Source organism: Apteryx rowi, unplaced genomic scaffold (assembly GCF_003343035.1).
Source record: "Apteryx rowi isolate R43461 unplaced genomic scaffold, aptRow1 scaffold_334, whole genome shotgun sequence".
In the NCBI taxonomy this organism is placed as follows: Eukaryota; Metazoa; Chordata; class Aves; order Apterygiformes; family Apterygidae; genus Apteryx; species Apteryx rowi.
The window spans coordinates 361,095-388,952 of record NW_020449797.1 but is presented as its reverse complement, the minus strand read 5'-3'; the positions used below and the strand labels follow the sequence as shown (position 1 = coordinate 388,952).

Below are 27,858 nucleotides of genomic sequence, written 5' to 3'. Positions count from 1 at the left end.
CAACAGTCCCACCTCCAATCTGGACAAGAATCTTCCTGTCATATTCAACTTTGCATAGACCATCTGGTACGTGCTGTTAAATAAGCTCCATGTTTCACATCACTTGTAGCTTATTACAAACACAGGTGAAACAGTTCATTTTACAGCACTTGGAAACAATCCCTATATTTAGGTTTCCTAATATGTTTTATTCAAACAAGTTTTTTAAGGTCTCCATTATATGCATCAGGGAAAATCTGTCAGGGGAAAAGAACACTGGTTATGGATGAACTTTTCTGAGCATTCCTTGAAATCTTATTCAAATTTGGCTGAAATTTAAGATCTTGGAAACTGCAGTGATCATTCATGATTGTGTTGCTTGGTGTGATTTGGTCATTCTGCCAGCATCCTGGAAACCGTATAGCTCACCCTCATACCGACCTGCACTTGATTTCCTCCGTGCTCAATGTTGAGTCCTGTCAATGAAAGCCCGCACTTTTCCTGGTGAAGTTATGCTGGTTTGCCAAGTGAAATACCCATCAGTTGGTACGTTTCTACTGACATAAGGCATGCAAGGAAGCAGGACTTCTTATGCCAGCTAAGCACTGTGAGCCAGCTACCAGCTGCACACCCACAGTGTGATTGTCCCTGTATCAGTGACTGCTTCTGCTGATTCCCTGTTAATTCTGATGCCTCTTTCAGTGACTGGAAATCCCAGGTGTGCTAGAGAAATGCCTTCTTGTCTTCTAGGTCGCCTTTCAGCCTGATTAGATAGACAAGACTCCACATGACTTTGGTGCCTTTGGACCTAAACTGTGATTATCCCAGCCAGAGCATGAAGAAATACTTGCAAAAACAGCCTTTTTTTCGCAATAGGAATAAATAGATATGCAAAGAAAATGTGAAGGTCATGGAGGCCACAATCCAAAGCAAAGCCTAAAAGCAGGCAGAAGAGCCAGTGCGAAGTGAAGAAGAAAAAAAGGCAGAGAGCCAGTGCCAGGTGAAGAAGAAAAAAAGGCATTTAGTTTCCCCATAAAATACAACCTTTGGTGTAACAACAAAGATGTCTTGAACAGTTGGTTATGCACTCACTGTGGTTTATGCGCTCCTTATTATGGACAGCATACGGAGCTGGGATGCTGCTCTAATGATTCACATAAGCCTGTGGGGAAGGATACCCTGAAATGGCAAAAGAGAGAGATTTTTAAGAGCAGAGACACAGCATCAAAACCATTGGGTTACAAGACCCCTTAGAGAGCTCACCAGATGTGCATGGTCAGATAACTTAGGGAATTTGGCTGTAATAGGGCTGGTGCACTAACATGGCAATCTTGTTTACTTTCTCAAGGTTTCTAACTCAGCATTCTTTGCCTTTCTTCCCAACTCCCCCTTCAAATTGTATCTACCAGCTGCTGGTGGGAGGGAAAGGGGAGCGTATATTAAGAGTACTGAAATGTCAGTATTGGGCAAAAGTCCAAAAAGTCAAAATCAGAACTTTCACAGAATAGAAACAAAGCTTTTGCAAAGCAGTGAGTGGGCACTTCATCGTTTACAGAACACACTTGCTTTAAACCAGTAAAATGCAGTTATCATTGGAACAAAACCAAATTACTTTAGATGAGTTTTAACTACAGTGGAACCAAATGAGTGAGTATGTATTTTCAATATATAATTCTAAAGAACTTGGACTTCCTGATTTTTATCCAGGAAATCTAAGACAGAATATCAGTGCATGTGCAGCACAACACGTACACAGTAATGCCAGGTCTTCTGTGCATGTGTTGAGCAGATTATCTGTGAATATGCAATAAACTGGATGTTTCCAGGACACATTGCACTTACTGCATATATACAGCCTGCCTGCACTGCACATGTGCTGCAGGTCCAGTGCATCCCGTGACATGCCAGACTCATTGTGCAGGTACTAAAGTTTCACACTGTGGTTACTTAGGCAGAGGTCCAGCAGGTTCTATGTATATATATGGTCTCTAACGTCTATGTATTTTCCATCCGTACAAATATTCTACATGTGTGGTAGCTATATAAGGAATGTGCTTGTCTGTAATATCTGGAAATATCATAGGAAAAAACAAAGCACTATCACTGATTTTGATGTCTTTACTAGAATCAGGAAACAGGAACAACTCTGCTCAACAGATGAAGGGACCCTGTAGGACTCTTCATGGTTTTTGCAGGAGACCACTGAATTAGCATCACACTTTTCTGGTTTGGTAGAYGTTTTTGTTAATTTTTTTTTCCAGTTACAGTGTTCTGTCTTTACTTATACTTTTGCGATCTGGGTAAAAGACAAGCAGCGCTGCCTTGCCTCTGTAGCCACATTTGGCTTTTTAACTCCATTAATGATGACAAGATAGATGGGGAGGCAAAGGAAGTCCAACATCCTGAACAAGCAGACCTTGTGTGCTTTCTCCCAAACAACACTGATGCAAAAAAACCTGCCTAGAGAGATCACCATGGAGAAGCATTCCTTTTATCTTATGTATTCAAAACAAGATGGGGCAGAATTGGATACATACCTTATTTACTGTTCCACCACAGTTAGCAAAGCAAAAATCAGCTTCATCTCTCATTTCCAGTACGTTACCCAGCATGAAAAGACTGTGCAACAGGAGATACTTAACTTTACATAGTTCACTGGAGACTGAGCACCCCATGTAATGCCAAAATACCCAGATCAGCACGGTCTTCCAGAAAGCAAGCACCACCTATTTCTCCACTGCCTCTTTAAGCAGCTCTTACCTCAGGGTGAATGTGCTGTAAGGCTGGCATGAATTTAACATCCAATCCTGAAATTTGATCTCTTCCAGTGTTCACAGTACGGCTCAAAACTACCATTTGTTTTTGTAAAGTAGTTCACTGACTACTTCCTGCAAATAGTTACCTACTGTTCGTTGGAGAATCTGATTCCAAGCATACAAATCATCTTCTACAGGGAAGCCACACTTTTCTGGAATAGTATGAAAATGAAGAGAAACTATATATAAGACTGGCTAAAGAGTAAAATTGACTGCTAGGGTAAACATAACTTTAAAGCAAATTTCTTAACTAACAGAGTCAACTGTTTAAAAAACAAAGTGATCACTATACTATGAGTACGATTCTCACCCTCCCAGTTTTGGTAGCTGTAAAAAGGTATATATAGGGAATTATGAAAATGCTTATTCTAATATTTTAAATAGCTATCTCATTAAATTTTAGGTAGTTGCATGTATTAAATAGTTCAGAATTTAGAAGACAATTTGGAAACTCTATATCCACTAAGATCTGAAATTTAATTTTCACAGAGCTGAACTGTATTTTCCACAAATATGAAGAAAAAGAATTCAGTTTTTACTACTGTGGTACTCAATTCTGAGTGGTATTTTACTAATGGAGTTCTCTGAGGATGTATCTTGGGGCATATTTTTAATAATTACCTTAAAATTGGAGGATGGAGTTTGTTAATGAAATTTGCTGATGACACAAAAGTGGGAGACATCATTAATACGGAAGGGGATTGCAATATGATACAGGAAGAACTGAATAACCTTGAGAGCCAGAGTAATAGAAATGGAATGACATTTAATAGTACAAATTGCAAGCTCGTGCCTTTGTGAACTAATACAAATTTCTATCATAAGTTGCAAGGTCATCAGTTCAGAAACGGGGAATGCCTGCACATGCAAGTTAACCATCAGGCTCAGATGGTAAAGGGATGTGAAAAAGGCAAATTTGATCCTCGGATGCATCAAACAAGGTATTTCCAGGAGACAGTCTGAAAAAGCCTCATCAGAGAAGGACACGCTGAGACCCCCTCTGGAGCTCTGTGCCATTCATTCTGCATTCGGGAGAGAGGGATTCTGCTGGGGAGGGCTGCACAGAAGGGCTGCGAGACTGATGCACAAAACAGAGAGCCTATCATGGGATAAGAGTAGAGGAGCATGGCTTGTTTATTCTACCAAAATGAAAGGTGAGGGACTCTCTGTCTTCTCTTTAAACATGAGAAGAAGAGCAATCTAAGCTAAAAGACAATGTTGGTTCAAGAACAAACAGGTTCTTAGCTGATCTGGAAAATTCAGACTGGAAACATTTAAAAGGTTTGAAATCACTGGAGAAGTAATATTTCGAAACAGCCTCCCAGGAAGACTGGAGGAGGCAAAAACCTAATTATATTAAGAGTTATATTAAAGTTGTATAAAAAGAATGGTATGAGGTAGTTGCCAGAAATAGCTGGAACTGAGACTCAGTTGTCCCATTCAGTATTCCTGTGAAAAACTTTAAAGTGATTTATTAGCTATTCATAAAAAAAAAGAGCCTTCATTTATAAATTAGCTCTAGATTAGCATGAATTACTTCATTTTTCAACTGGTGAGCCAATTCTTTGCTTGTGTTGGTAATATGAAGAGCAGTACTATTTACAGGGACAAGATGAACACGTGAAATTTTTTATTTCTAGTTACAGGACTAAAAAACCTCAAAAAGAAAAGAAACAGTACTTCTCCCTCAAGTAACACTGAAGTTCTTATAGCATTACTAATTTTTCCCAGCAGATCACTTGCTGCAGGCCAGTGGCCTTTCTTACTCAATGAGACTGTCATTTGAAAGCTCAGGAAAAAGGCAGCATAGTAGTGTGGGCCCTCAAAAAAGCCCAGCTGTTTTCTCTTTTTGTGTGTATGTGCATGTGTGTCCCTGCATGTCTGTGTGTTTTCTCTGTCATGGTTTGTTGTGCAACAGCAATAATCTCTATTGCTTTGTAGCATACTCACAATAAATGGCTTTTGAGATTGATTACATGCCTCAACTTTGCTTTGGCTATTAATCAATCTCAGCAGCTGTTTATTGCTTTGTACATTACAAAGCAATAAAGATTATCCCTTAAAGAGCTGCTAATGCCTCATGGAAAAGTTTGAAAACCATTATTTTTAGAAATAGTACTGCTGATATATAATTTTCTGGCTTTTCTTTCTTCCTTGTTATTTTAAGAGAGCTCATGCTTGTGAGATTTACAAACATGCTTCTAACCATCTGTATTGCTTTTTAGGAATCCTTTCTACTACCTCACGTGTCTTTCTTAAGTTGCTGCAATGGTGCTCCATTGACGGCACAGTGTTTCGTATAATGGTCCAGATTCCTCCTGAGTCAGCACTGGATTTGGTGTACAGGAAACAGCCCCAGGAAACCCCAGCACTGGTACTATTTCTGTTCTCCCTCCATGCTAGTTTTAGCACTTGTCCACCCTGGAAAATGAACCAGTGAAAATCTAGTAATGTATTTATGAAAATAAAACTCCCCATGTGGACACTTTTATTCCACGACAAGTAAACTAAGGCAAAAGGCATTCTTTGTTATTCTGGAAGAACATCCATGTGGGGAGTGATACTATCCTAAGTACAGAAATTTATTTCTACTTGTAGAATTACACTGGCAAAAAAAGTTTAGTTTCTACCAACAGCTGCAGCTCAAATGGTCAGATTTGGTGTGACCGTGCAGCTGTCTTAAATGTGCCCTCTTTGTACCTGTGCCAAGCCCACCTCCTTTCGAAACCCTGCTGCTCTGCTCAGCACCACCTCTGAAAAATGGTTGGGCTGCTCTGGATTTTTGCAGCTGCTGTTTTTCCTCAGTTCTTGTACCCTACAACCTGCTTCTGAATACAGAATGGAAGAATTGGGTGAAAGAATTATTTTGCCTTCTTTCTCCCTATGCATATTTGCCTAGCAAACTACAACCTGGACAATCTCTCTCTTACTGCACTGGCAGAACTGCCTTGGAGATTAATTGTTCATGTTAAACCACAAGCTCAGGTTTTACAAGCTTTCCTGCGGTCTTCAGCACAGTATTCAGTCATGATGTAAGCAAAACCTTTTCTAGTGGTTAGAAGCTAAGTTTCATTCAGTCATTCACTTTTCTACCAAAAGCATCAACAAAATTTCTAGGGTGTGCACAAAATTTTGTAATCCTGACCTGCCCCTTCAAAACTGGACTGTTAGCTGCCCGTCCTTATCACACACACTAAGGACAACTAATCAGCCATTGGTTGATGCTGAACTTGGTTCCAGTCATATTAATGATGAATAGGTTTAAATATTCATTTAAATATGAATCAAATGTGTAATAGGTATACATCCATTAATAATAAAAATACAGGAAATGCACAGAAATAAGTAGAAATATTCTCTCAATAGAGAGATGTGGTAAAATATGTTRAAGTGAAAAAGAAAAAAAATAAAACCTACAAGAAAGCAAAATTAATTTGGTGACAGAAAGCTTATCTGAGGATAGAGGCAATGAAATGGAAACGCAGTGAAGAAGAAAAGAGGAAATAAGCATGAAAGGGTGGATGGAATCCCCCCCCCTTTTTTTTTTTCTTTTAATTGACATCTATCCTAAGGATTTTTTAAATCATCAAAATGTTCTTAGAACAGTTTCAGATTTTGTCAGTAGGTGAATGCAGCCCATTTATCCTGTGAGTCCTCACTTTGGTAAAAGTAGTTACAGAATCAGATGCTGCAAAGTGACATATGCGAGAGGAAAAGATTCACTCATCTAAGAACAGCTATTTTTAGTAGCTATATCAAGTGGAATGGATAAATAAAGTAGGTAACATGCCATGATGAGTTTTCCTGGTGAAACTCATGTGCAACATCTAGAGAAGTTACTGTAGACAGAGAAAAGGTAGAGGAAGATTACTTATCTTCTGAGCCATCACCCGTCATCATCCCTATTTCTGAGGAAAAGATACAGAATAGAGGCTGTGCCAAGAATTACTCTTAAATGATACATAAATTCCTGTTCAGCAAAGTTCAATATAATCAGAAAAATCAGTATTGCCAGATGCTGTGAAATGTTAATAGCCAATGTTGCATAAAAAGAGCCCTAAAAATAGTCCCATCCTAGATTTAGTAAGATTTTTCAGCAGCATTTAACCAGAAATACCATGGAAAGTGGATTGAGTGCAAGTTGGTAAAACCAGCACTGCAACATGATACAATTTACTTCAATTTCAACAATGTAAACAGTTAAGAAAAAGTAAATTTCTTATTTTAGAAGCCAACGTTATGCTTCTGATGGTAAGCCATGGACACAGATAACGTGTATGCATCTGCAGTTGTAGGGTGGCATGACTGTAGTGGTGCTGGCTGCTGCAGCGTCACTCAGCCGGGTTTAGACTGTCAACAAGTTACGTTTTCTTTTGCTATCCCTATGCTGGTTATGAATGTTTATTTCTTTACTGTAAAAATCAAGCAGGCCTCTTGGCATCAAATGACTGAACCTTGTTCGTTCTACACCACTGATTTAAAAGTGATCAAGTCCTTCATACATTAAAAGGTTTTGGCACAGAGTCTAGCAATGAAAACTTGTCCAAGATGTTTAATTTGTGTAGGCACATGAAGTCAGCCAGTAACAAGACTATCATTAAGTGTACTCTAGAGTCATGCTAGAATGACCTTTCCAGTTTGGCATTATGTTTAAACATGGTAGATGGACAAGAAATAAGATTATCATACCCCGAGGGGTCTTGCAGCAGCTGACACCTTCATTCTGAAGTTGGGGTAATTATGAAAGCTAAGCATATTGGGCAGGATATACTGTGAGAGGCAGATGAAACTGAAGCACTTCTAAGCTGAGAACRGTTGTAAAAAATGTATTTCTTTTAGCTGACTTCCTTTATCACTCCACTGGAATGTGTCTTTCCAAGAAAAGGACACACTACAATTTCTGACTGCAAATTAAATGTGGAACCTAACTACAACACTGTTTTTCCTATGAACGAAATAAAAATTCCAAATGTAGCAATCACACTCCAGAATTTGAACACTGAGAAAAAAAGTCATTGCATAAATACATGCAAAAATGCACATGAATAAAAAACCCTTATTCTCACACATTAAAAACAATAGGTATATTAAATTAGTTTTGTAAGAAAGTCCAATGGTGAAACTTGAGAAAATAAATGAATCACTTAAGAGCCCATTCTCACATAGTAAATATTTGTTAGAACTGATAGTAGAAGATAGAAAGGGAGTCTGTATGCCATTTCTTGAAGGCCAGTAGCATATTTCAAAGCCAGTAGTGGGATGCACAAAAGCAGTTTTGATTCCCCATTGCATTGTTTTCATTCCAGTTGAACGTAAGGACTGACATCTTCCTCCAGCAAAAGCTGGCAACCCAGGGAGATCCTCTCCGTTATGGCAGACCCAAAAGGCTGCAGAGCAATTCCTCCCCAATTTCACTGTGCAAAATGCTACAATTTCCACCCCTTGCTTCCAGCACCAAGCCCGTGTGAAGCCCCATACAGGGTACTCAGAGTTGTAACAGGCAACACTTGCAACAACAGACTTCTCCCCATCTAGCAAGGGACTCGACAGCCCTTGCATAAAGTTGGAGTGGGGGCAAGTGTGAAAATCTTCCCTCAAGAGTTCTGACAACCGATCTATTCCTTTAACCAAAACTCTTTTGTTTCTTACTAGTAGTTCTTAATACTGTTATATGTATGCCTTCATAGCAGAATCAATTGGAAGCTTGCTAAACTACCTTACTTTTAGTTCCAGTGTTTTACTGTTATGAACAAACACTAATCAAAACAGTATTTCAGGCCTGGTCATTGTTAATCATCCCACAACAAACTGTAGTCAGCGGAATCCTAACATATTTCATATAAAATCAGATTTCATTTTTAAAATAAAATTAAATATACTTAACTGTTTGGCGGGAGGTGCCAGCCATGAACCAGGTCTTGAGGCCCTTGTGGAGAGAAATTCCATGGTAGCTGAACAGAAAATAAAAAGTGGCTTTTGTGGATGTACTTTGCAACAAAAGGGGTCATGTTTCTGATTATTAAAATTCCCACTGACTAGCATGGGATAACAACCAGAAAGATCATAGCCTACAACACTGAATGGATTCTTCGTCTTGTGTTCACTGGCTGGAATTTATTTTTGTAAGCAACAGACAATAAAAGATCATCTCGTGTTTTAAATATGCAGCAACGGTTCTTTAAATAATCAGTATTTCAGAAGATTTTCCACCCCTTTTTTCTGTTGTCTGTCCTTATCTTTCCCATCCCTGTCATTCAAAAGTCATGAATGAAGTACATTTGTCCTCCAATTCATAAAATTAGAAATCATTAAAAGATACAATAAACATGAAGAATTTGTGAAATGTCCTTCTGCTTCATATGCCTTTGTACATTTATGTTTTCATCATTTCTCCAAAAGTACAAGGCTAGAGACTCATTTTCCTTCAAACGAAAACTGAGAATCTCATGCAAGTCACTTTGACCTTCTGCACCGGGGCTTCAATAACTACGCTCAACATCACGAGAGTCAAATAGTCTCTGATAGTGGACTTCCCTTGGGAGACGACACTCTTCCAGGCCAGACGCAGTCCCTGCTCTGGTTCTTGGGTGACGCTCCCACTCCACTTTGCACCCTGCTCCCACTGCCGAGCAGCTCAAGAAACTCCTCCCAAAGTGACCGCCCTTGACTGCCTTTGGATTGCAGCTGCTCTTCGCAAAGCCACAAGCAAATAACAAAATTGGAACCTGAGCTCAGATCTCTACTATCACGGTGACAGTAATTTTCCCAAACACATAATTTATGTGAACGAATGAATAATGATCCAAAGTCCTATTATCAGTGCAGCTTGTCTTTATTTTTTGTACAGACCTCCTGACTTCCATTTTTCCTCTGTGACAACTGGAAGTTCATACTTAAAGAAAGTCACTTCATTTAAATCAAAAGACGAGCTGTTCCATGGTGGTGATTAGTGGTGTTTGAAAAATGCTTTAACCTGGGATGAGCCCGAATCAAAACTAAGAGCTAACATGATTGTCCTTCAGGGTACCTCGACTGTGTCACTTTGTAAGATGAAGATACCACAGATTACCAAACAGGTTTTCCTAAATAGAAGGGGTGAACATCATTACCATGTCTCTTACTTCCATGGATACTTGCAATTAAAAGCAAACAAAGGAGAGAAAGACCATGTAGTTTGAGCAAGTGAACTCTTTTTAGTAACAAACCATTCTAAATATTTTGTGTCAAATTATGGTTTGCCATCCCTAGAGCACAGGGCAGATACAATAAAACAAAATTAATAATAAAGACAGCGAATGACAATAACATTTTGATGCTCAGAGATTTAATTTTAGGAGCTCCTTGGGCTCACCTGGGATGTGCCGGTTAATCACCTGCATTATTGCTGGAGTACATGATAAAAGATGTTCCCCCACCACACAGCTTTTAAAGAAACAGTTAGGCCAGTCGACCTTAGATCTCCCACTACAGTGTCCACTGAGATATGCCTAAACATCTGGAGGTGATGCTGGACACTGTCCTCTTATACTTCCTGAGAATGAACATAATTGCTTCCCTTGCTTATTCTCATTTAACAGAATAAAGCTGCAGTCTTTATAGTGATACATGCATTGCTGTTCATGGAAAGAAAGAAGGGTACAGCCAGAGGCCTATGGTCTGCCTGAATTTTACTTCCCATTTAGGAAGGTAGGTAATATTGCAATTTATAGGTGATTGTTTTACTGAGATAGTACTGACAGTGACGAGTAATATGGAAGACCATGTGTAAAAGAGACTTCCCATGCTATTAAAAAATGACCCGATTTTCAAAAATTCTGGGTTCTTAAAATTACCACTGGACAGCATACACTGATACACATTCTACTGTATCCTGTGCTTTCTGGCACAGTACTTGAAATGTAAAAATTGTATACAAACATTTTCTCCTTAATATTTCTTATGGTTTTACCTCTGTCGGGTCTCACCAGGTACAGCCAATGCAGCAGCAGCAGCAGCTGCCAGTATTACAGGCTTGGCTCGCCCTGGTTGGGGTTACAGCCCCCTGTCTACGTGAACCTCTGCCCCCCTCATAGCTGGCTGACAGACAGAAGACATTGAAAGAAAAATCACCAACTTGACAGAGATAATATTCTAGTTCTGGCTATGGCCAAAGGAGCGAGACATGCAGGACAGCAGCACTTGGAGACAGCACTGAGATCTGCCATTTATAAACTAGGACCATCCAAGACAAGGGCAGGAGAAGAAGGGAAGCGTAATATTGCTGGGGAAGGAGAGTAGCTTAGTTCTTGCCTGCACTGGGAGGCGATGGYAGAACATCTGGAGTGAGAGAGACTATTGGGGGAGAACAACTGAGGTTTGGAAAAGGAGGGAAGAAGGACGGTTATCTGTTGAGAAGGTACAGATAGATCCACGGCAAGGAGGAGTGACAGAAATGGAGCTTTTCCACCTTCATTTATGAATCAGTTACCATCTTAGTTAATAAATAAGTTACTTAGTAATTGACTTTGGTATTTCAGCCCAATATATTCATACAGTGAACTTACATTTTACTGAAATATAGGCAGGAAGTCAAAACAGTGACTTGAACTGAGATCATTCTCCATGAATTGCTGGAGTGCTGTTATGGGACTGCATATGATATTAAATGGTCATAAGGAGATATGCTCAGCCTCTGCTATGTGTACCAGCTGGTACAGGACTGCAGAAAAATGGCAAAGATAAATTTGGGTTACAAAAGGTGGTGTTTCTGTGAAACTGTACAGTATCTGAAAAAGCTAAACCTGCCTGGCCTACATCAGGACAGCAACATTTTGGGGTAAGGAACATATGCATTGACATTTTTGTTAAGATGTAAAACCTTTTCCTCTTCCATTACATTTTATTCCAGTTGTTTAAGGTTAAAGAGTATTTTAGTTGAAGTGGGTTTACCAGTCAGCACACACCGAAACTCACAGGCTCCCAAAGAGACTGCCAAACCAATTGGCTCTGTGGGATAATTCCTGTGCTGGTAAACTAATCAGGGACAGGGCATTGGGTCTGGATTCCGGCTTGCAACCATCCGCACTATTAAATTGTTAGCACGATACCTGCCATGACTTTGGCTCAAACCAACCAGCCTTTTGCCAAATTATGCTCAGGCACTSTTCAGACCCTAGCACTAGCCAGGAGCCATCCCCAATAGGCAGTTTGGCTGCAGCTACCCTGATTGAGGGACTAGGAGGGTTTAGTCAAACGGATGTGAATTATAGCTACATACCTGCTGGTCACAGGACACAGAATGGTCCCCAGCCCATTTTATTTAGTAGCACAGTATTACCCACATGGTACAGGCATAAGCCCGGTCTCTGACAACATGCGAGTCCCTTCCTGGAGATGTAAACGCCTGAGTTATACTATGGTTTAAAACAACACATATTGCATCTTTCACAAGTATGATACAGCAAGCATTGATCTTATTGGTACTGTCCCATATTTAAGAATGTATTTCATTTTGTTTTTTGAAGACTCTTCAAAAGCTGAAGGAAACAGTGAGGACCATCAAAGAAAGGGTCTAAGTCAAATACGTATGTCCTTAAAAAAACAATTCTTTGCATGGAGCAAAACCTAAACGTGGCTTAGAAAGACAATAGACAACACAAGACTTGTGTCTGGAAAATCTTTTGTAGCTTTGAATCTAAGTTCAAAGTCTTTTTTATCTTCTGTGTTACTTTAAGAAACACAAAAGACAACCATGCACCACAGTTGCAGAGAGATCCAYGGGCAGATATTACAAGGTTTATCACATAGTCCAGTTCTATAGAGGCAAAACCAAAGTCACTGTTATCAAAACTAATGTGCACAAGTGTGTCGCCTGGGAAGATGACACTTATGTCAATATAGCACAAAGGATAACAGATATTGAGCTACTCTTGCTTGAATATGTCTTAATAATTTAGAGATGCCAGCTTACACAGAAACATAACCGGTACTGTAGTTTTTTAGGCTGACTTTGCCCACTCAGCTAGGCAGGGACAGAGCAAGGAGTTTCCTGTTAATATTAGGAGCTGCATGTAAATGGCCAGCTGCTGCCATTTCAGGAGAAGGGGCACACTTCGTGTTATCCTTATCCACGATAGTTACAGAAAGACGAGTACCAGCATTTTTGGTGGGGTTTGCTTGCCTTTACCCAAAATACTTGGGGTGAAGTTATGGTTTCACTGGGCTGAGAGCCTTGTCAGGGACTTCAGTGAGACTAGGATCCTGCTGATGGATCTGGAGACATTTCAACCCATGATTGCAATATTTTCCATGACTCCCATGTCTGCATGGAGCCTAAGTGTCAGTGCACCATGAAACTTCTGCAGCATTTGATACTGGGTATCCAACCTGTAGCATAAGGATTTGGCAGACCAAATGCCAGTAAACTTTTGGGGGAGGGGAGGAAGCACAAAAAAATGCTCCTTCCATTTTTCTTATTTTTTCATTAGCTATCCCCATGAGAATATGGGCTACTAAGCAATAATTCCATTGCTGTAGCTCTTCCTAGCTATTTCCAATAACAGCATTTCTTATGTAGTCATATTTATAAATACTGAAATAAAAAATTATCTAAATGCACCATATTTTAAATAATTTCAATTATGATCCTGTCGCTTTTTATAATGGATGGTAGCACAGAACAACAACAGTCGATCACTGTACCAATGTAAAAAAATTAGTCCTGATTGGATGAAAAATTGAGCATTTTTCCTACAATTTAAGAAGTCAGAGAGAAGCTTTTTCATATAAAAAGTAGAATCTCACCAATAAATCAGTAAAACCAGTTTTTAGACATGTGCTCTATACTTTCATTAATATGCTTTTTTAGATTGGTTGAGTCTCTGTTTTGTAATTAACTTATCAAGGAGTAATGGTCTAATTTGAGCAAGCCGACTGGCTGACAGAAATACTATTTGTTTTAAATTGAAAATATTTCAGCATCTGCCAAGATTAGATTTCCTTAAATTACTCTTTAAAAAACATTGATTTCTAATACCATATTTCCTTTTCTCAGTAAAACAGAAATATGTGTTCAGAGAAAGCTGTTTTTAAGGAGACATTGCTGAGAAACAAAGCAATTCCAATAATATTAATCCCTCTCTGATGAGCTGCCAAAAATACAGTCTCCATTTAATGCTCCAGGTTCGGTGGGTAGTTATTTTTTATTACCCACTAGACTGAGAATCTGAAGTTGAATGTTTAGCAATATTTATATGAATGAAGAAGCCCCCAGCTTTATACACTGACATAACTAGAACACCCTAACATAACTTAATTCTCTCCAAAACTAGTACCTGATAAAAACATATGGCTTGAGTTTACCAGGTGGAAGCGCTCTGGTGATACATCCAGGTTTGCTGCATTCACTACATGTGAACCATGCCACTTCAGTAATGCCTGAGAACGCCATTTGTCTAGTCCACTGCTGTCATTGAGGCAATACTGAGCTAAATATAGTATTTGAAATGTTCTTTACCTGTGCTAACCCCACATTCTGTGGGTATCATTAGAAGCCTCATTAAGGCTTACATATACAAGCCATATATCAAGCCTTATATTAAGGCCCTATATTACACCTTATATTAAGGCATAAAGTCACTTACTCTGTTTGGAAAGTATAAGTTAAAATGGCTGTACTTGGCCAGGCCAAAGGTCTTCATAGCTTAGTTCTTTCTTCCCCACAGTGGCCAGTTGTGGGTGCTTACAAAAAGCTCATTAGACCTATAAACTGATTTCTTTCCAGGGTACATCCCATAGCTTCCAATAATTCCAAGCCAGAGTCTTCATTCAGACCATAGGATAACAGTCTCCAATGGTGATCTCAGATTTCTCTAATTCCTTTTTTAACCCATCCACATTTTTGCTACAAGAGTACATGTTACTCTACATTCAGTTCTACATTTTGGGAAAAATAACTTCCTTTTGTTTTGAACCTGCCCCATGAGAATTTTATAGACTCCCACTCGGTTTTTTTATTGTGAGAAGCAGTATAACTTTGCTCCTTATCTGCCCTTCTCCATAGCAGTCATTTTTAAAGATCTCTTTCATAGCTTCCCCTCAGTTATCCTCTCTCCGAACAGAAAAGTCTTAGTCTATTTAGTTTTCATTTACTAGCTCCTCATATGGCAAACACGCTACATCTTTGATCATTCTTGTTGCTCTTCCTGGTAACCTTTTTGAGATGAGGCAGCACACCTCCCCACAATATTCAAAAGAGAGAGTAATATACCAGTGTCTTCGATTTGTTCTCAATTTCTTTCCCAGCTAGTGCCATACAAAACCTGTTTGCCTTTTGACCATGACTATTTTCATCAAACTGTTCAAAATTATTCCACAGCCTCTTGCTTGAACGGTAGTAATGCTAGTTTAGAATCCATCACTCTGTAGTGAAAAGTTACAATTTTCTAAAATTAACACAGAATTTTGTCAGGCTTTTTCTCAATCAGCAACTCAGGGGGTCTTTCTGCAACACTTTGCAGCTGGCTTTTGGTTGTAGTATCCTAAAGAACTTAGTATCATCAGTAAACCTCATCACCTTATTCTTCACTTTTTCTCACATCATTTATTAAAAGAACAGCGCAGATCCCCAGGGAAATTTTACAAATCTCTGCTGCGAAAACCTGTTATTTTTATCCATTGCTGCATAGTTTTTAAACAGTTACTCACCCGCAGAAGATCTTCTCTCTTACCTCATCAGAAACTCTATTTTTCATGAGCCTTTAATGAGGGACCTGGTCAAAAGTATTTTGCAAATCTATTTGGATCATTCTCAAGTGAAAACTCGCTCACTTTCATATCACAGAATCACAGAATGGTTGAGGTTGGAAGGGACCTCTGGAGATCATCTAGTCCAACCCCCCTGCTCAAGCAGGGTCACCTAGAGCACATTGCACAGGATTGCATCCAGGCGGCTTTTGAATATCTCCAGAGAAGGAGACTCCACCACCTCTCGGGGCAACCTGTTCCAGTGCTCTGTCACCCTCACAGTGAAGAAGTTTTTCCTCATGTTCAGATGGAAGTGTCTGTGTTTCAGTTTGTGCCCGTTGCCTCGTGTCCTGTCGCTCGGCACCACTGAAAAGAGTCTGGTCCCATCCTCTCGACACCCTCCCTTCAGATACTTGTACACATTGATAAGATCTCCTCTCAGCCTTCTCTTCTCCAGGCTAAACAGGCCCAGCTCTCTCAGTCTTTCCTCATAAGAGAGATGCTCCAGTCCCCTAATCATCTTTGTGGCCCTTCGCTGGACTTGCTCCAGTAGTGCCACATCCCTCTTGTACTGGGGAGCCCAGAACACTCATACACTCATCATAATGGACTCTAATAATTTATGAAGTAGAATTTCCCTCTCCAAAAGCCATATTGACTCTTCTTATTGAATCAACTTACTGTATACACTAATTCCAATTTTAGTCATAGTTTTACTACATTTTCTTGGTATAGAAATCAGGCATACTGGCTTATAATTACCAGACACATAGAACAGCCTTAAAAAAAAAAAACAAAAAAACCCCTCCACCTTCAATTATTTTGTTACTTGGGCCATTTCAAGTGACACACCACAGACAACAATGCAGCAATTCATATTTTAGCTAGGCTGGAACTCTAGAATAGATACCGTCAAGTCCTAGCAATTTGCACAATTCATTTTTATTAATTTAACACTTTTAGTGAGAGAGAAATCACTAGTTTAAGTGATCTGAACTGCTGCTAAGGAGATGGGCAACCTCAGCTCCTGTCCCCAGTCACACAGTCCTCTCCTTGATGAGCGCTGGGACTGGCTCTCATGGGGCTGTGCACTCAGATGGAGAAGGGACCTGACTCAGCTGAAAACAAACCCTATCTTCTCCCCAAAGCAGCCATTTTAGCCAAATCAAGTGGCTGATCCAGGTGAATGGGGAGCTGTAGGACCATTGGTGCTGCTGGCAGGTGTGGGGCACAGGACATCATCCAGTTGACAGAGTTTTGCAGATCATCTTAAATAGCCAGTAAGACGCAGTAAGGCTTTAACAGAGCCTCAGACTCCTCCACAGACTGAGCTCTCTCCCCAGCTATTATGGATGATAATATAAGTCAGACCCTGAAGCAGCAGAGCTAGAACTTGGGCTGTAACTGGTGGGCTTGAGGGATACTGGAGAGCCATAGTTCGATGAGAAAAAGGCTGATGGGAGAGCTAGTCTTTATCATCATTTACCTTCCTTGGAAATATTCAAAACCCACCTGGACGCGATCCTGTGCAATGTGTTCTAGGTGACCCTGCTTGAGCAGGGGGGTTGGACTAGATGATCTCCAGAGGTCCCCTCCAACCTCAACCCTTTTGTGATTCTGTGATCAGATCAGATCTACTGTTAGTGATGGTCCTAATTAGGGAAAATATTAAGCACATTGGAACTTGGTCACAAATAAGTATTTCCTTATTCTGCCCTGTTATTCTTATCGTATGTCCAGAGATCTGTATTATGTTTTTGTCCCTTGTGCAGGAAGAAGAGTGCTCCTGAGCTGGGTGACAAAGGCCAAACATTTCTCAAGTTCCACATTCCCACAAGGTCTGGGATTTTCAAGTATTTCTAGGGAGAAAAACTACACAATCTGTTTTCCTGGTTTTGCTGACGTTCTTTAATTTTCAATTAAATTGTTAAAACTTCTTTAATTGTAACTTCTTTAATTGTAAAAACTGATTCAATAGTTATACTTGAAAAAATTCCTGTGTTTTGGGGGATGGAGAGGTTATGCTTAGATTTTTGTGATGGCACAGCCAGATGGTATGCTTTAAGAGTCTGTTGAGATTATGCAGCTTAGAAAAGCTATTACTTTAAGTATCTCAAAGAATACAGAATTGCTAAGGTTTTGAAACTGCTCCATCCTAATATCACATTCCTGCAGTGAAGGTTGAAACAGCTTACAGTCTTGGGGTGAGGGTCTGGATAAACAATTCCAAGTTCTGAATACTGGTTTTATAACTGAGGTAAGCTGAAGGGCCTCACAGCAGTTTGAGAGACAGAGAAGCATTTTGTGCGTAGAATCCCGAATCACTGTCAGTTTATATTTTCTCTCAGAAATACTCCACAAAAATCTCCTAAAATACTCCCTAAAATCACATGCTATTTTTAAATGAATAAATTAATAAAATAAAAATAATTTGTATTGCTGTAATACCTAGGAGTTCTGGTCATGAACCATAACCCAATCATATTAGATGCTCCTCCAAATACAGAGCAAAGCAGCATTCTTGGTCAGAAAAAGTTTGTAAGCTAATTATAAGGAAAAAGAGAGGTGGATGCAGAGAGATACAGGGTTTTTATGAAAAAGTGGCTATGATGGTGAGCAGAACTCTCAGAACATCTGTAGCCAGATGGTGGTCAACTGTATGATTTTGGTGCCTATCATGTCAGACCATTTTAGAGATTGAATGAAAGGAGGGTAATGTTTAAAGTATTCTAGCTTACATGTTTGTAAAGGGCTACTCTTCTCAGACATGAAGACCAGTGATGAAGAAAGCATTTTGAAATGTGTTTTGGTACTCAGGCAGGCAAAGCAATGTGGAAGCACTAGCTGAGCAGAGGTGGAAACCAGCTTCCCTAAAAACTAGGGAAGAGAGCAAAGGGCTAGGAAAAAGGTCTTTGCAGGCCAGAGAAATTTTTTTCATTAATAAAGCTATTAGATGAAGGAAGATCAGATTAAGTTTCAATTGTCTGAGAAGACTGAACAATTTTAGGGGCAACTCATGGGAAGAATCAGCCAGTTTTACACAGGGTATGGATGTGAAGGCCTAAAAGAGACCAGTCAAAGGTGACACCTAAATGAAAGGGAAGTTGGTTAGTTATCCAAGTCAGAGGTGCCTGCTGGGAAAAGAGAGAGCTGTGTTTTATCTATGCTAAGGGACGGGAAAGATATCAGTGAGGGGGAGACTGGTCAACTGGCCAAGATTCTTGTTTGGATAGAAGAGAGATCTGGAACAGAGAGAGAAAGTATGATTCCATCAGTGTACATTCAGTTAGCTTTAATTCAGTTGCTCAATAATTTAGACACAAAGCTACTTATGTGTAGCCTCTACATACACTCAAAGACATGAAGGTGAGAAAGTTACCGTTGCTATCCACTCTCTTCCCACTGACCTATGATCCTGATGTATCCTGCAATAACCAGTTCCTGATAATCATTGCATTGGGAACCAGACTGCAAAGGGAACAGCAGAAACTGGGAGAGAAGAGCTTGCAGAGAGTGTGCAGGAAATACCTACCATTAATTGATCCTCATCTGAAAACCTACAAGACAGGCTTGAACTGACTCAAGAGACTTAGGCATACTGTGGTTTAGGTCAGGATGGACTGAATGCTTGCATTAATCACTACACAATAATTGGATCCCTGTGAAGGAGTTTGGATATTTATGGCCTCTGTGAAAGAGTGGTTAATAATGAGATGATCACTACAAAGTTACAGAAAAATGGTTATCTCTACTTTCCCTTTTCTCGCTGACAGAAGCAGTGATTTTTAGGAGTCCTGAGGAGTAGGATGTTAAGTGTTATGCTTTCAGCCACATAAGCTTGGTCCCAGGACAAATATTCTTTTATAAGTTCAGTTCTGCCATTCCTACCAATTATGTATTTTTTTCATAACACCTGCCTAACTGTGCATATCTAACAAAAGCTATGTTCTACAATTAAATAACAACATACTGAATGAAAGTCAAACTGTGGGCCTCCAACATCAGCCTATTTTCTCGAGTCATGCCAGCTCAGTAGGTCAAGACAAGGCAGCAGCAGCCGAAGACTGCGAGGGACTTTGCCTATGTTCTGGGACTTAGAGCCTGCTGTTCTGGTCTAAATGACCCTTACCCACCTTTTGCCTCCTCTTTGCTTTTCAACAGGAGAAACCCTGGCATCTTCTTTCCATCAGAGAGTAAGTAGAGGCTACAGCAAAGCCATGAAGAGGAGCTTTTTCTGGGCAGAGTTGAGGTGATAGAGGAAGACAGATGTAAGTTGGGAAGGAGATGGCTGTGGGTTTTGGAAACAGGCTGGAAACTCCAAGAACATGAGGAGCCAGCCCCGGGGAGGGGGAGATGGGGGTACACTGAGTAAGGGGAAGGAGACTGATTCCCCCAGGCAAAGCTTCCCCCTCCCCAAGTATGCCACAGACCCATGACACCCTGTTGGCTTCTCCCAGCTTCCCTCCCCATCCCTACACACGTCTCCCAAGTCTCGCGCAAATACCCTCTGAGCAAATACCCTCCACACTCCCTGGAACATGCTCTGCTGCCACAAAAACTGGCATATGTTAATTACCACCAAGGAGCTTTAAGCTGTAAATTCCTTATGGGAGCATGGCATGCAAGGTTATTCCAGGCTGTAGGTCTGAAGAGCTTCAACCCAAGCTAACTCCCAAGTAAGAAATGCTGTTGTTTGTCAGCTGTAACTGAACCACAGAACCGAGCATATCGAAGCTCTCCTCTTTCCTAAGCTTCCTTCCCCTCCTGCTAGCCACAAGCCAGATGATTATGAGGGACAACTGCAGTCAGCATCTGCAGAACCAAGCAGCTGAACTGCCTTTAGTGCTTGTCTCCACGTTGTAGTACAGCTTGCACGTTACTAGCGTTCTAGAAATACTACAGCTAAAATAATGATACAAGCAGGTCTGCCACACTGAGCAAACAACACTGATACACTCTTTAGCTTCCCGCAAGTTCCAGCATCCCTACATAGGGTTTCAAATGATGCCATAACAGTACATCTCTGTCCTACCTTTGCATTCTACGCATATCCATTTCTGCCCCCTCCATTGTACTCTGCTCCTCTTGTCCCTTAAGAATCCTTGTGCATCTTCTGCTGTTGTAGTGTCCTCTCCAATCCTGTGAGCCACTCAGACCTCCTTCCCGAGTCCTTCAAATAACCTCAAAATTGCCATGAAACAGCACTTGCTAAGCAGTTGTAACAAACAACAAGTAGAAGTTCACATGATGTTCAGCAATCACACAAGCTGGGACTCTGACACAGGTTCTTCTCTTCAGCATAGGAATTCTGCCTATTCAACAGCATGTGACACAGGTTTATATACAATATTGCAGCCAGTTTGAAGTGTCTCACAAGATTTTCCAGCAGCACAGTTCTCTACATACCTGACCAGCTTGTTTTGCTGTGCATATTCCTTCCACCCACACCTCCAACATGGTTATCTCTACCATCCCATCATAGCTGTTTTACTGATAAATTAACTTAAAGAGGAACACATGCTCTCATCTCTCTCCAGCAGACCACAATTTCTTTTTGGCTCCCCTTATTTGAGTTACACCCCTTCTTTGAGCTGCAGCTGACTTGCCACCATCCTTGTTCTTCTTACACCAGAAAAAGTCATGCAAGATTCAGGCAGGTGATTACATAGGACTCTGTTGTTTCTTATTTTCTCCTGCAGCCTAGACTGTCACATTCCTTAATGACATCTTTATAAATGCTGTGCACTTCAGTGCTATGTATGTTATCTATCAGTTATTGAATGCAATGTACAGAAGCAGGATAGCAAGGATACTTCTAATACCAGTGTGCCCACACACTTTTTTTTCTCTTTTTTGTTTTTGTTCTGCTATGTGTGTGTTTGGATAACTTGAAAATTAAAATTATATTCTGCTTCAAGTGTTCCAAGTGGCCCCAAGTGATCATTCTTGTCAAACAGCATGAAAAGGGTGCTTCTTATCCCTTTTACTACTGCATGCTTTGCTGTCTCATAAGCAGGTCTCCTTTAACTCATCTATTATAAATCTTAGTGAGTGTTTTCATTATGGACTAGGAATTGTCTGTACAAATGAGTTATGATCCCTTTGGAAAAACAAAAACAAAACACGACACCAATCAAATGCATGGACATTCTTAAACAGATAAGTAACGCTTGGATTCACTCCAGGGTCTCTTGCTTTGCACTAGAACAAGTTAACCCAGTAGCTGCTGAGGTCAGTGTTGTTCAGGACAAGAAGCCATGACTAGCGTTCCTTCTGGCAGGTGTTGCCTCGTGAATGGTTCATGATTCCCTTTCAGTCCACAAATTTGATATACGTCCTTCTGTATGCTGAATTATATAAATCAAGCAGCACTGTGTGACTTATGACTCCTAACGAAGTAAGTATTCAAAGGATGCAAGAGAAGTCAAGGTAGAAAATATGTGTACCAGACCCCATGTGGACATCACTAGTTACCAGCCTCCAACTAGACCTCACACCACTGATCACAACCCTCTCAGCTTGGCTGTTCAGCATTTTCAGTCCACCTCACTTCTGCTCACCTAGCCCATACTTCATCAGCTTGTCTATGAGGATGTTAAGGGATAGTGTTGAAAGCCTTACTGAAGTCAAGGTAGACAACATCCACTGCTCTCCCCCCATCTACCAGCCAGTCATTCCATCATAGAAGGCTATCAAGTTCCCCTCTGTGAATTCRTGTTGACTACTCCTAATCACCCTTTTGTCCTTCATGTGCCTGGAAATGTTTTCCAGGATAAGTTGCTGCATCACCTTCCCAGGGATCAAGGTGAGGCTGACCGGCCTCACAGTAATGGTCACCTCTGGGCTTAAATTCTGTGCTAGCTATTGACTAGGTTGTTCTTCAGAACTGTGGGGAGAAGGAAGGCAACAGTGAGATGTGAAAGCTAACCTTTAAAAACAAAAATAATACATACATTGGGAAATTTAGCTGACAAGCTTTCCCCCTCATTATATAGGGTTATAAGGGGATGTTCCCCTCAAGTGCCCTGCCTGTTATGGAAAATTATGAAGAGGTTAATATTACCTACTGATATGATATCGTATCATACTGCACTTGGTCCCAAGTTTCCAAAACAGGCCAGTAATGAAGAAACAGTCTTTACTGCATATGTATAGATACATTTCATTAGAGTAAAATTTTACACAGCTTTAGAAACACTGTACCTACAAAATATGACATGGCACTCCTGCTAGCCTGAATACATTCTTATAGCCTTCTTTGGTGTCTCCACCTCTTGATATGTGGTGCATTTCAGAAAGCAAAAGCTACTAACAAACCATCAGTGAAAACTATAAATTATCAAAATACTAGTCATAGGACTTTATCACAACAGGAAGGCTACACTTCAACACAGTTTCAGAAATACTGATCAATAGAATTAAAAATCCCTCTGACTCTTGGTGATGCTAAACAACCCCTCCAGTCTGCATCCACTGTAGTAGATCGATCCATTTTATTCTACTTCCTGCACTTCAGTGCACAAGAGTATGACATAGGCACTTGCAACTGAGCAGCATAGGAAGTAAAGTATGTCTGCATGTCATTTTCATCAGTTTCAGCAATGTTTTGGGGATGGAAGAGCCTTTGCAAGTGTCAGTGGGGGTGCTGCAAGAAAACATGCATTTCCCCAGTTTGACTGCTAGAATGGAAAATTAGCTTTATTCAAGTCCCCGATCTTTTCCCTGCAATCCTAGCTGGCCTGACTGTTGATCAAGCCCCTCACCAGATCATCGAGTACCGCTGCAACTATACTTCTTTGTAAACCCAGATGGTCATCATTGTCCTACATATTTGCCCCTGACTAGCTGGAAGAGACTTCTCTAAAGGCTTCATAAGATGCTTGTTCCTAGTGCTCCTCAGGCAACATTGCCGAAGAAGCTGCTGTGGACAAAATATCATACAACTGAACCCCAGTGCATGCAAAGCTGTTGTGCACAAATAATGGGCTTCTGTATAGTAGACCTTAGAAAACAAACTGGATCAGCTATCTAAGCACTGGCTGCGAAATTCAGCAGAGGACTGTTTACACCTTTGAGCTGATGACTCCTGGGCCCCCTGCCCATACTGGTAGTACAACACAGGAAATAACTTCGAAGCCACCTTACACTTTTAAGAGAACTTCTGTGTGTTGCAGGCATGTTTGGGTAACCAAAATTTGTATTCTCTAATCTAGGCCAATTTCTGCAGGCTGAGGAGCCCATGTCTTCTTTTTTTGGTATACTGAAGCCTCCCAATAACTGCCAGGACAGCCATCAGGTCCAACACACATGAAGATTCAAGCATTTTATTCCTTCAGGAATGCTGCTGCCATGAAGTGTTCAAAATAGAAAGCCATCTCAGAAATCAAAGTTTGTCTCAAAACCAGGGCAAAACAACATTCTAGGAAAAAAAGATGTAACAATTACCATTTTGTACTGCTTTCTGAGGCCTGCAGATGTAGCCCTTTCCTGGCCAGAAACTAGTAACAGCATTAAGACGTACAGAATTGTCCACAGGAAAGCTGTGGACACACTTCTAACATAACCTACTGTTTAAAAAGCCTCAGTAAGAACACAGACCTGATCATCCATATGAATTAGAAGATGATTTTATCCCTCATTTCATAAAGAGCATTATTAAAAACTCCATTTCTGTGAGGAAAAGGCTAAATCTGAAAGGTTCTTTGCTCCAAATTATTTGTTTTTAATACAACAATTAGTGTCCGTTGGTATCTAAGACGAATTCAACTGCTGCAATGATTCTTTTTTCTCCTCTAGGAAAATTTTACACTGATGTGTGTAATAAGAAGGCTTTCTCGAAGGTAAAATAAACAAACCATGATACCCAATGCAAGCCAAGGAAATAAGATAAAGTACAGCACTGCCATCCTTTATACTGTTGAACCACTCACTCTCTGTTTTTTATATAAACAAGCTGTTTTTCAGCTTGTGTGGATTTTTTCTTCGTAAACTCGAATGTCTGCTGGAATTGGGATTGAAAGTAAAAGCGAAGTTGTGGTTAAACCTTTCTTCTGTCCATCCCCATTCCTTGAATAATTAGATGAAAAGAAAGATCAACTACAAATTCTCTCTTCCAGCAGTCAGAGGATCACAAAATAAATTGTGGTTAGTCTTTAGGAACTGTCCAGTTCTTCCAGACAGATAATACGCAAAAATATGCAGTGGTGCTTAGAACACTTGCTAATTATTTAACAGAGGGATTTCCCACACAAAACACATTTAAAAATTGAAAAGCTTCACTATTCCTGACCTGAACATTTAAAGCAGATTTTTATTGCTCATACTTTGAAACACACAACTGCAATTGACCCCGTCCTGCAGTCTGAATTGAGCTGAATCCTACATAGTACTAGAGTATAAACCCACAGACCTTGCTGCAAAACGTGTTCATGATAGGAAAAAAATGCACAATCGTATCACTAGTCAGGAGTAAGAATGATTTCTGAAGACTGGACAGGAGGAAGGAGTGAAGAAGAACAGGAGGTGATTTCTAGCTCTGCCTTGTCTGAACTTCAGTTACTCATGTGCCTCCTGGTTTCCCTGTGTCCCTGTTTACTGAACCTTAGAAGTGATCTTTGCATACCCAGGCCTTTCCTGTGAAAGTCCAGAGGCAAGTGCTACAGCACACAGCATTTTCCAGTAAGTCCAATCTATACAATAACRTTGTACTGTTTCTTTTAAAAAACATTTTAAGCTACAGCCTACTATGTAAAAGACACCTCTTCCAGGTGATTTCTCATTCTGTTTCTAGCTCTTATTACAACCAATTTACCCAGTCCAGCCTGGAAGCTTTCTCATATGCAGTTCTGCAGGTCACCACCAGAAGCCTTTTTAAAACACTTGCTTATCTCAAATCCTCTAGATCAGTGGCTGTTTGAATCTGCGTATTTTTGTTAGCAGCTTGAATGCCTCGCATTTAGACCCCTTGCAACCCTCAGACAATGAAGCCTGGCCTGATGAGTTGCTGCTGTTTCTAACAATGACTCTGCTTCAGGGCTTCTTTTCCAGAAACCTCAGTCTCAAGGCAGTTTTATAGTATGCCCAGGCCAAACTAAATGCTCCTCGATGCTGAAAGGCGCAGCTCTACTTCCAGACATCAGCCACATGCTCCTGCCAGTTCTGATCTAATAGTGAGTTCAGAATCCTAAATGGGAAAAAAATTAACACAGCAAAAATAACTGAAGAGTTTCATGTTGGGTTAATTTCCTAACCAATCTGTCACAGGCTTAGATGAATTTCATTGCTAGGGGAGAAAAGCAGTAGAAGTACACAGCTGCAGTGGCCCTTCTGAGGAAAGGAATAACTTATAGTAATACCTTCAGGTACATTATAATCTGGAGCACTGCAGTATGTCAGATGTTGACCACCGCTGAAACCCTAAACCAGGGTATTGTATGCAGTCTTCCTCTCAAGAAAGGGATGTGGACATTATGCAGTGTGTATCACTGGAGGATTTCTGGCAGGTTAGAAAAATATCTTTCATGAAGAGCTGGTTCTGGTAGGGGCAGAGGATGGGGATACACAAGATGACTTGTTTAACTGAGCTAACAGTTGGCCACCACTTTTCAACCTCAGTTATTTTCAGGGACAGACTTGCATAGAAATCTGGGCCAGGTCTCCAACATATTGAAGTACAGAACAGATTACAAGACATTTTCTGCCATGCTACCATGTGCATTTGGATCTTGTTTTCACTTTTCTTTTTCTGTTGTACCGTAACACCAGTTCAATTCCATCTGTGATTGCAGTGCTGGGAACACAATAGCAAACAAAACACTGGTGGCTAGAAGCATCTATCAAGTTTTAGCATCTAAAAGCCATTTCTTCTATCCAAGGAACACCACCTGTCTTTAACAGGAGAAATGTAAAGGAAAACGGGCCAGGTGGCTATATCCTACCAACATTATGCTTCATAACCTAAATGTGCCAAATACAGACCTTTTAACCAGCAGCAGCACTGGGGGAATTTCCTACCCATGGTGTTCTGTCAGGACCAAAACCAAGCAAATTCACAGAATATCAAGGGACAAGCTGTGCATTTCTCAAGGCACAGTTTGAAAAATTGAAGTCGGTATGATTTACCCCTTTTGCAGTATCACAGAGGCCTTAGGGAAGCACTGGATGCAAAACAGAGCAAGGTAAAAAAAAGTAAAAAAAAGTAAAGCAAGGGAAACCCCCCACCCCAATTGCTGCAGTTATTTTTAATAGACAATAGCCCTTTGACCTTCCCTTTAGCAGAGGCTTGTGATATGGCTTAGTATAAAACTCTCACAACCAGTGAGCCCACCTGACTGCACTGAAGCCTCAGTGTGTGCTGTACCAACACCCTGAAATTACCTCATATATTCAGAGATTACCACCAGAAGTAATCACACTGCTCTGCATTGCCAGGGAGGTGGAACACGGGCGTCCCTGAAAATCCCTATTAAGGGCGGGGAAGGTGCAGTATTCTGTAATATTGGCGTATTTTGCCTGGCCGCGCGGGTGCGGCGGGCCACTCCCGCTCACCTCCAGGCGGGGGGCGGGGAGGGCGCGGCCCTATGAGTAACTCGGCCTGACATGCACTGCCGTTGCGCTCGCCTGAGCACCAACCACCCCTTCCCCCCCCCCCGCCACCAACGGCCGCCCCTGCTGACATCACCGAGGTGGATTTAAATAGCTCCACAGCCCCGTGCCTCCCGGATACAGCGCGCCCCATTGGCGGCGATGGTAGCCTATCGGCGCGCCGCGCCGCGCCCTCCGCCAATGGCAGCGCCGCCACCGCCCCGCGCTTCCCCTGTCGCTAAGGGAGGGAAATACAGCGCGCCGCGGCGGGCTGTCATGTGCGCCCGGCCACGCCGCCGCCGCGGTCCCGCTGCGCTCGCCTCCCTCCCTTGCTAAAATGTGCATTTTCTGAGAAAGTGAACCTGTTTTTCCCCCCCCCCCCTCTGCTGGGCGAGCTGTGTAAGGTGGTGGTGCCTGCTCGGGAGGGAAGGGAGAGGTTTGCAGCCGAGTGTGGAAAGTGCAGTTTTTGCCTTTGTTTTAAGGGCTCCGGTAGTGACACCCTTGGGGCAGTGAAATGGAGCATAAATATCAAGCGGAGTGTAGCTCCGCTGCGCCTTTTTTTTTTTTTCGTGGAGAGCTTAAAAACAAAAAGTCGCGGGTTAGCCAGGCTCGCTGAGGCTGGACAGCGGGGCTCACGGAAGGAGGAACGGGATGAAAACCAGACGCGCCTCACCGTGCCGCTCAGCAAAGCTGCGAAGGAAGAGAGGAGGAGGAGGGCTCGGCGCGCTGCAGGTGCCGTCGGGGCGCAGGGGCGCGC

The 27,858-nt window shown here is 41.2% G+C and overlaps 1 long non-coding RNA gene across 2 annotated transcripts; it reads right to left on the bottom strand.

The window, feature by feature from the left end:
* Window positions 1–167: 167 nt before the first annotated feature.
* LOC112969103 lies at window positions 168–27,858 on the bottom strand. 2 transcript variants are annotated; one of them, XR_003254567.1, is made up of 5 exons: window positions 27,775–27,858; window positions 8,680–8,746; window positions 2,882–2,947; window positions 1,072–1,158; window positions 168–915 (listed from the first exon to the last, which is right to left on the bottom strand). It is a non-coding gene; the product is annotated as an uncharacterized LOC112969103 (long non-coding RNA). The 2 variants fall into 2 exon arrangements; XR_003254566.1 differs by having other exon boundaries at window positions 168–742.